We start from the raw sequence: 10,131 nt of genomic DNA on the forward strand, positions 1-10,131 counted from the left end.
GGAGTCTTGAGTTCATGTCCTTCGACGGCAGCTACGACATGATACTCCTTCCACCGCCGCGCGACAACGACAATGGCGGCCGACAACCCGCCCGCCGGCGGCAGAATCGACGACATCTTCCCCGCGTGGTGGAAGAACAACATTCGAGCTCGCCCCGTCCTCTCCCCCGCCAACGGAGGAGGAGGCGGGGCAACCAAGGCCAAGCGGGAGGCCGCGCTTTGTCGGCTGTCGAGCGAATCGACGTCCCCAGCGCCCCAATGGGGGGCGCGTCGGGCGTCGACCTCGCGTTCGAGACGAAGGCGAGCGCCGTCCCCCGCGACACACCAATCCCGAGCAAGTGGACGACGCCAGCGCGCTCGCGAAGGGCTTGCAGGACGTCGCCCTCGTACCTAAGACGACGGTGCAATCAGTCCCCGACGTGACTATGTCGCTCCTCGTCGACCAAAAGGTACCGACTGATTCTCATCCTACGTCATTTCGACTCGGCCTCAACCCGCCTAGCGACCTCGCTTTGGCGGGCGCTCTCGTTGAGGCGAGTGCAACACCTGTGGGGTTTCGTATGCGGTCGCCTTGGGACCGGTTGACGGACGTCTCGACCTACGGGCCCTCTGGGTCCGAGGAAGATGACGATCCCAGCATCTGTTGGGATTTCTCTGGATTTGGCAACCCCAGTGCCATGCGGGACTTTATGACCGCATGTGACTACTGCCTCTCCGACTGTTCCGACGGTAGCCGCAGCCTTGACGACGAGGACTGCGGCCCAAGCCGCGAATGTTTCCACGTCGAGCTAGGGGATCCCTCCGAAGGCAACCATCTCGGCATGCCGGAGGACGGTGATCTCCCTAGGCCGGTGCCTCGCGCTGACATCCCGCGGGAGCTAGCTGTGGTCCCCGTTCCGGCGGGGGGTCACGACCCACAGCTCGAGCAAGTCCGCGGGGCGCAGGCCAGGCTCGACGAGGGAGCAGAAGCGCTTGAGTCGATCCGCCGGGGCGTCGGGCAGGTATGGGCGGGCCAACCCCCGGCCGGAGAAATACGTCACCTGCCCCAGGGTTTCCAGCACCGCGTCGCCAACGACGTCAGGGTCAGGCCGCCACCCGCATCCAGTGGGGTCGGTCAGAACCTGGCAGCCGCAGCGATGCTCCTCCGCGCGATGCCGGAGCCATCAACCACCGAGGGTCGTCGAATCCAGGGAGAGCTCAAGAATCTCCTGGAAGGCGCTGCGGCCCGACGGGCCGAGAGCTCTGCCTCCCGAAGGCAGGGATACCCCTCGGAACCTCATGCCGCGACTTCCCGATTCATGCGGGAAGCCTCGGTTTACACCAGGCGCACGCGCAACACCGCGCCTGCGGCCCCGGGCCACCTCGGCAACGAGCACCATCGTCGCGACCGTCGGGCCCACCTCGACGAAAGGGTGCGCCGAGGCTACCACCCCAGGCGTGGGGGACGCTACGACAGCGGGGAGGATCAGAGTCCCTCGCCCGAACCACCCGGTCCGCAGGCCTTCAGTCGGGCCATCCGACGGGCGCCGTTCCCGACCCGGTTCCGACCCCCGACTACTATCACAAAGTACTCGGGGGAAACGAGACCGGAACTGTGGCTCGCAGACTACCGCCTGGCCTGCCAACTGGGTGGAACGGACGACGACAACCTCATCATCCGCAACCTTCCCCTGTTCCTCTCCGACACTGCTCGCGCCTGGTTGGAGCACCTGCCTCCAGGGCAGATCTCCAACTGGGATGACTTGGTCCAAGCCTTCGCCGACAATTTCCAGGGCACGTACGTGCGCCCCGGGAATTCCTGGGACCTCCGAAGCTGCCGGCTACAACCGGGAGAGTCTCTTCGGGACTACATCCGGCGATTCTCGAAGCAGCGCACCGAGCTGCCCAACATCACCGACTCGGATGTCATCGACGCATTCCTTGCCGGCACCACCTGCCGCGACCTGGTGAGTAAGTTGGGTCGCAAGACCCCCACCAGGGCGAGCGAGCTGATGGACATCGCCACCAAGTTCGCCTCTGGCCAGGAGGCGGTCGAGGCTATCTTCCGAAAGGACAAGCAGCCCCAGGGCCGCCCATCGGAAGAGGCTCCCGAGGCGTCTACTCCGCGCGGCGCCAAGAAGAAAGGCAAGAAGAAGTCGCAAGCGAAACGCGACGCCGCCGACGCGGACCTTGTCGCCGCCGCCGAGTACAAGAACCCTCGGAAGCCCCCCGGAGGTGCTAACCTCTTCGACAAGATGCTCAAGGAGCTGTGCCCCTACCATCAGGGGCCCGTCAAGCACACCCTTGAGGAGTGCGTCATGCTTCGGCGCCACTTCCACAGGGCCGGGCCACCCGCGGAGGGTGGCAGGGCCCACGACGACGACAAAAAGGAAGATCACCAAGCAGGAGAGTTCCCTGAGGTCCGCGACTGCTTCATGATCTACGGTGGGCATGCGGCGAATGCCTCGGCTCGGCATCGCAAGCAAGAGCGCCGGGAGGTCTGCTCGGTGAAGGTGGCGGCGCCAGTCTACCTAGACTGGTCTGACAAGCCCATCACCTTCGACCAAGCTGACCACCCCGACCACGTGCCGAGCCCGGGGAAATACCCGCTCGTCGTCGACCCCATCGTCGGCGACGTCAGGCTCACCAAGGTCCTGATGGACGGGGGCAGCTGCCTCAACATCATCTACGCCGAGACCCTCAGGCTCCTGCGCGTCGATCTGTCCTCCGTCCGAGCAGGCGCTGCGCCCTTCCACGGGATCATTCCTGGGAAGCGCGTCCAGCCCCTCGGACGACTCGACCTTCCCGTCTGCTTCGGAACGCCCTCCAACTTCCGAAGGGAGACTTTGACGTTCGAGGTGGTCGGGTTCCGAGGGACCTACCACGCGGTACTGGGGATGCCATGCTACACGAAGTTCATGGCCGTCCCCAACTACACCTACCTAAAGCTCAAGATGCCGGGCCCCAACGGGGTCATCACCGTCGGCCCCACGTACAAACACGCGTTCGAATGCGACGTGGAGTGCGTGGAGTACGCCGAGGCCCTCGCCGAGTCCGAGGCCCTCATCGCCGACCTGGAGAACCTCTCCAAAGAGGTGCCAGACGTGAAGCGTCATGCCGGCAACTTTGAGCCAGCGGAGACGGTTAAGGCCGTCCCTCTCGACCCCAGTGGCGACACCTCCAAGCAGATCTGGATCGGTTCCGGGCTTGACCCCAAATAGGAAGCAGTGCTCGTCGACTTTCTCCGTGCAAACGCCGACGTCTTTGCGTGGAGTCCCTCGGACATGCCCGGCATACCGAGGGATGTCGCCGAGCACTCGCTGGATATTCGGACCGGAGCCCGACCCGTCAGGCAGCCTCTGCGCCGATTCGACGAGGAGAAGCGCAGAGTGATAGGCGAGGAGATCCACAAGCTAATGGCAGCAGGGTTCATCAAAGAGGTATTCCATCCCGAATGGCTTGCCAACCCTGTGCTTGTGAGAAAGAAAGGGGGGAATGGCGGATGTGTGTAGACTACACTGGTCTCAACAAAGCATGTCCGAAGGTTCCCTACCCTCTACCTCGCATCGATCAAATCGTGGATTCCACTGCTGGGTGCGAAACCCTGTCCTTCCTTGATGCCTACTCAGGGTATCACCAAATCCGGATGAAAGAGTCCGACCAGCTCGCGACTTCTTTCATCACGCCCTTCGGCATGTACTGCTATGTCACCATGTCGTTCGGTTTGAGGAATGCGGGCGCGATGTACCAGCGGTGCATGAACCATGTGTTCGGCGAACACATCGGTCGCACAGTCGAGGCCTACGTCGATGACATCGTAGTCAAGACAAGGAAGGCTTCCGACCTCCTCTCCGACCTTGAAGTGACATTCTGATGTCTCAAAGCGAAAGGCGTCAAGCTCAATCCCGAGAAGTGTGTCTTCGGGGTGCCCCGGGGCATGCTCTTGGGGTTCATCGTCTCCGAGCAAGGCATCGAAGCCAACCCGGAGAAGATCGCAGCTATCACCAGCATGGGGCCCATCAAGGACTTAAAAGGCGTACAGAGGGTCATGGGATGTCTCGCGGCCCTGAGCCGCTTCATCTCACGCCTCGGCGAAAGAGGTCTGCCTCTGTACCGCCTCTTAAGGAAGGCCGAGTGTTTCGCTTGGACCCCTAAGGCCGAGGAAGCTCTCGGGAACCTGAAGGCGCTCCTTACAAAGGCGCCTATCTTGGTGCCCCCAGCTGATGGAGAAGCCCTCTTGGTAGGGATGTAATCGGATCGAATACGGACGGATATCACTGAAATCATATTTGTTTTCATATTTTTATTCGGATTCGAATTCGAATACGGATAGCTTCGGATATGAATACGAATACGGATGTTCTCGGATACAAATACGGATAGGTATTTGTCGAATACGGAACTAGTCGGACACGGATATTGTCGGTAACGAATTTTTTGTCGGATGTCGTGTAAGACATCATTCCACACATATCATGGTTGTAATCATGTATCCACTCCTTGAGTACAAACATTTTTTAGTATTATATGTGTACATATGTCACGTTGTTTGTAAAAATCATGAATTTTTAGCCTATGTGCGTGTTATTAATTTATTTTGTATAAAATCATCAAAATGCAAATAAGTTACCAAAACTAATAAACATTCTATAAGAATATAACATTAAGTCTCCACATGAAAATGATAAAGTGAACTTGGATAATTAGAGTGATTTCACGTGTAATTCACACAACAAGTGAAAGTGAAATGAAAGAAACACTATCATATTGTGGATTTTATGGTACAAATATTTTGGAGGATTATATGTGGACATATGGTATGCCTCCATAAATTTTCATGAATTTTTGAGGCCATTTGTGTATTATTAATTTCTTCAAAAAATCAACAAAATGCACACAGCTATCCGGATAAGATATCCGGATATCCGAGAAGATCTATCCGAAAAAGTATCCGGATATTCGATATCCGACGGATATCAGACATATTGTATTCGAATTCGATATTCGAACAAAATATCCGTATTCGTATCCTTTATCCGAAAAAAGTCCGGATATCCGAAAATTCCATCTGAACCAGTGTTCACCATCTTCGAATCCGGATCCGGACTGATATTTTCCGAACCATATTACATCCCTACCTCTTGGTCTACGTCGCCGCGACCACTCAGGTGGTTAGCGCCGCGATTGTGGTCGAGAGGCAAGAAGAGGGGCATGCATTGCCCGTTCAGAGGCCAGTTTACTTCGTCAGCGAGGTACTGTCCGAAACCAAGATCCGCTACCCACAAGTTCAGAAGCTGTTGTATGCAGTGATCCTGACGAGGCAAAAGTTGCGACATTACTTCGAGTCTCATCTGGTAACTGTGGTGTCATCCTTCCCCCTGGGGGAGATCATCCAGTGCCGAGAGGCCTCGGGCAGGATCGCAAAGTGGGCGATGGAAATCATGGGCGAGACAATCTCGTTCGCCCCTCGGAAGGCCATCAAGTCCCAGGTATTGGCGGACTTCGTAGCCGAATGGGTCGACACCCAGCTGCCAACGGCTCCGATCCAACCGGAGCTCTGGACCATGTTTTTCGACGGGTCGCTGATGAAGACGGGAGCCGGCGCGGGCCTGATCTTCATCTCGCCCCTCGGGAAACACCTACGCTACGTGCTACGCCTCCATTTCCCGGCGTCCAACAATGTGGCTGAGTACGAGGCTCTGGTCAACGGGTTGCGGATCGCCATCGAGCTAGGGGTCAGACGCCTTGACGCCCGCGATGACTCGCAGCTCGTCATCGACCAAGTCATGAAGAACTCCCACTGCCGCGACCCGAAGATGGAGGCCTACTGCGATGAGGTTCGGCGCCTGGAAGACAAGTTCTACGGGCTCGAGCTTAACCACATCGCTCGGCGCTACAACGAGACTGCGGACGAGCTGGCAAAAATAGCCTCGGGACGAACGACGGTTCCCCTGGACGTCTTCTCTCAGGATCTGCATCAACCCTCTGTCAAGATCAACGACACGCCCGAGCCCGAGGCACCCTCGGTCCAGCCCGAGGTACCCTCGGCTCAGCCCGAGGCGTCCTCGGTTCAGCCCGAGGTACCCTCGGCCCCCGAGGGCGAGGCACTACACGTCGAGGAGGAGCAGAACGGGGCCACGCCTGATCAAAATTGGCAGACCCCGTACATGCAATATCTCCGCCAAGGAGAGCTACCCCTCGACCAAGCCGAGGCTCGGCGGGTAGCGCGACGCGCCAAGTCGTTCGTCTTGCTGGGCGATGAGGAGGAGCTCTACCACCGCAGCCCCTCGGGCATCCTCCAGCGATGCATCTCCATCGCCGAAGGTCAGGAACTCCTGCAAGAAATACACTCGGGGGCTTGCGGCCATCATGCGGCGCCTCGAGCCCTTGTCGGGAATGCTTTCCGGCAAGGCTTCTACTGGCCAACGGCGGTGGCTGACGCCACTAGAATTGTCCGCACCTGCGAAGGGTGCCAATTCTATGCAAAGCAGATCCACCTGCCCGCTCAGGCTCTGCAGACGATACCCATCACCTGGCCCTTTGCTGTGTGGGGTCTGGACCTCGTCGGTCCCTTGCAGAAGGCGCCCGGGGGCTACACGCACCTGCTGGTCGCTATCGACAAATTCTCCAAGTGGATCGAGGTCTGACCCCTGAACAGCATCAGGTCCGAGCAGGCGGTGGCGTTCTTCACCAACATCATCCATCACTTCGGGGTCCTAAACTCCATCATCACCGACAACGGTACCCAGTTCACCGGCAGAAAATTCTTGGATTTTTGCGAGGATCACCACATCCGGGTGGACTGGGCCGCCGTGGCTCATCCCATGTCGAATGGGCAAGTAGAGCGTGCCAACGGCATGATTCTGCAAGGGCTCAAGCCCCGGATTTACAACGACCTCAACAAGTTCGGCAAGCGATGGATGAAGGAACTCCCCTCGGTGGTCTGGAGCCTGAGGACGACGCCGAGCCAAGCCACGGGTTTCACGCCGTTCTTCCTGGTCTACGGGGCCGAGGCCATCTTACCCACTGACCTGGAATACGGCTCCCCGAGGACGAGGGCCTACAACGATCAAAGCAACCAAGCTAGCCGAGAAGAATCGTTGGACCAGCTGGAAGAGGCTCGGGACAAGGCCTTACTACACTCGGCGCGGTACCAGCAGTCCCTGCGACGCTACCACGCCCGAGGGGTCCGGCCCCGAGACCTCCAGGTGGGCGACCTGGTGCTTCGGCTGCGGCAAGACGCCCGAGGGAGGCACAAGCTCACGCCCCCCTGGGAGGGGCCATTCGTCATCGCCAAAGTTCTGAAACCCGGAACGTACAAGCTGGCCAACAATCAAGGCGAGATCTACGGCAACGCTTGGAACATCCAACAGCTACGTCGCTTCTACCCTTAAGATGTTTTCAAGTTGTTCATATACCTCGCACCCACGCAAAGTTTAGTCATCAAGGAAGGGTCGGCCTCGCCTCGGCAAAGCCCGACCCTCCCTCGGGGGCTAAAAGGGGGGGACCCCCTCTGCGTCGAAATTTTCCTTTCTTTCGTGCTTTTTGACTACTTCGAAAAGCGGATCCTAAAAACGACGGAGTACACGTAAGCAGCCAAGGCTGACCGAGCCGAGGGACTCCTACGCCTCCGGGATACGGATACCTCACTCATCACCTTCTGCGATAAGTAACTCGCGTTCGGATAAAGTGATTCCGCGGACCGAACAAGTCTTTACGTTCGGAAGCTCTTCTGCCGAAGCGGTCCTTCGAGCCTTCTCGACTGAATTGGTGACCGGACCTCATGGACGGGTGAAAGTACGCGTAAGCGGCAAGGCCGACCGAGCCGAGGGACTCCCACGCCTCCGGGATACGGATACCTCACTCATCACCTTCCGAGAGAAGCAACTCTCGCTCGCACAAACATCCCTATTACCGACAAAAAAGTCCAGATGCTCGAAATAAGAGGAAAGGAGACGCAGCTTTACAACGCAGCGAGGGTGTGTTTTCTGGCCTCAGCGGCCGCAGAAGGCACACGCTACAAGACAATCTGATCCTGCAGGCTCGGGTCTTCACGCTGGAAGGGGCTGTAGCACCCTCAGCATCGACGACACCTTCGGCGAGGTCCGACCCAGCCTCGGACGGCGATGCGGTCCAGGGACTTCTCCGGGAATCCGTCCCGAGCAGGCGGCTCGGCCGGTTACCCCAGGGGCCTCGGCCAACCATCCTCCGAGGGCGCCAGCCCGGTCCGAGGCCTCGGCTGATCAACTCCGGCATCGGTCCCGCTGACGGACAACCCGGCTAGGCTCCGGCCAACCAGGTTTTCATTTTCGAGCCAACTCCGCCTCTGTTCGTGCTGATATCGCTACCCCTGGCCTCGGCTCGTCGAAGAGCGGCCAAGGGGTCTCTTTAACTAAGCTAGAGGAGCCTCAGACAACAAGGCCGATCGAGCCGAGGGACTCCTACGCCTCCGGGATACGGATACCTCACTCGTCACCTTGACACGGGGCGACTCATGCTTGGTGAAGCGGTTCAGATAATCAACAGGCGAGACTTAGTGCTCGAAAATGAGGAAAAAACACGGCTCTGTGCCAAAATTACATACATGTTCAGGCCTCGACAGCCATAATGAACAAAAACACTGGCATTCAAAGTGCCATTACAAACGGAACTCCGGTTCCCCCTCCGCAGGTACGAACAACCCCACTCCATGGGGGAAGGCCTGCGGAGCAACGGAAGACCGACGAACGGCGCGCCGTCACCTGCTCCAGCAGCAGCGACGACGACGACTTCTGCTCCGAGGGGCCGAACAGCGGCAGCACTGACCTCAGGGCGGGTGCTGCTGCTAGGAGGCCCCCGCCCATGCCAAAACTCGTAAGGCAAGGACGGGCAGAAGGCCGTAGAGTTGGAGGTCAGTCCGTGGCCAGCCTTGGCTATCACGCCGGCGGAAGAACCTCTTCCAGCTGCCGTGGCAGACGCCGGTGCCGCGAGCGGCTCCGAAGCCACTCGCGTCCGAAAGCCGGGCACGCTGCAGCTGCCAGCGCCACGGACGACAACCGCTCCTCCCTCCCATCACTGAGTGAAGGAGCGGGCCACCGCCCACGCAGGGGCCGACCCCAACTCGGCACACTCCCCTCCCTAGCCCTGGTGATGAAAATCCTTGAGGCTGAGGGAGGGGCAGAGGCCGCAGCCCGGCTCGCTTTCCCCCACCATCAAGCCGGAGGTCACCATCTTGGGTGACCGCCGGTGGAGGGGTGCAGTCGGGCTGCATGATGAAAATCCTTGAAGCCGAACGATGGCTGAAAGGTACCAACTCCCACGGAGTTGCGTTCCTCCAACGATGAGGCGAAAAGACGGTGGGTACCCCCCATCCGGGGGCTTGGAAGATGGAAAGACGCGACGCATAAGGGAGCAAGAAGACATGGTCGCCTTCCGAAAGGGGTCGCCCTCCTTTTAAAGGCAACTCTCCCTACGTGCGCCCCCAAACGTCACGGGCTGAGTCTTCTCCAACACGCTCCAAGGCCCTTCCCTGCGGCGCGGGGCTGGGTCCCGCGTGCCATGCAAACCGGCTCAGAGCAGAAGAAGCCAAACCGCCGCGCGTGGTGCACACAACCGCCCAGCAGTTACAAGCGACCCCCACTTTTGCCCAGACCAACGGGCGGAAGGGGCGGGCAGCCATGCAGGCGGCATGCAATCGCGCCAGGTGGACGCGCTTCTCCGACTCCCAACATGCCAGCATGGAGGCCCAAGCCCACGCGTCACGCAACCGGCGCGCCAGATGCTGCATGCAAGCAACTGCACCGCCACTTGCGCCACCACCGCGCCTCTTCGGTTGCGGAACCAATACCGCAACTCGAGGCGGCCCAGCGCACGACCCAGCAGCGCCAGCCTGGCGCGACGGTCAATGCGGCCGAAAGTGGGCCGACAGTAATGACGGTGGCAGGCGGGCGGGAGCGGCGGTCACGTCGTCGGCCAGACTCACGTCCCATCCAGGGGCAGCAAGAGAACCCCCTCTCACGGCGTGAAGACAGGGCGCCCGTGATCCGTTCCTCGAACGGCTCGCGCATGCGCAACGGCCACCCCGCCAACCACTCGCCCCGTCGCATTAACTCCGCGGCGGGACAGGCGGCGCTTCTGGCAGGAGAAGCGGGCGACGCTTCGCCTTCGCCGTAAT

This window comes from Zea mays, chromosome 5, assembly GCF_902167145.1.
Source record: "Zea mays cultivar B73 chromosome 5, Zm-B73-REFERENCE-NAM-5.0, whole genome shotgun sequence".
In the NCBI taxonomy this organism is placed as follows: Eukaryota; Viridiplantae; Streptophyta; class Magnoliopsida; order Poales; family Poaceae; genus Zea; species Zea mays.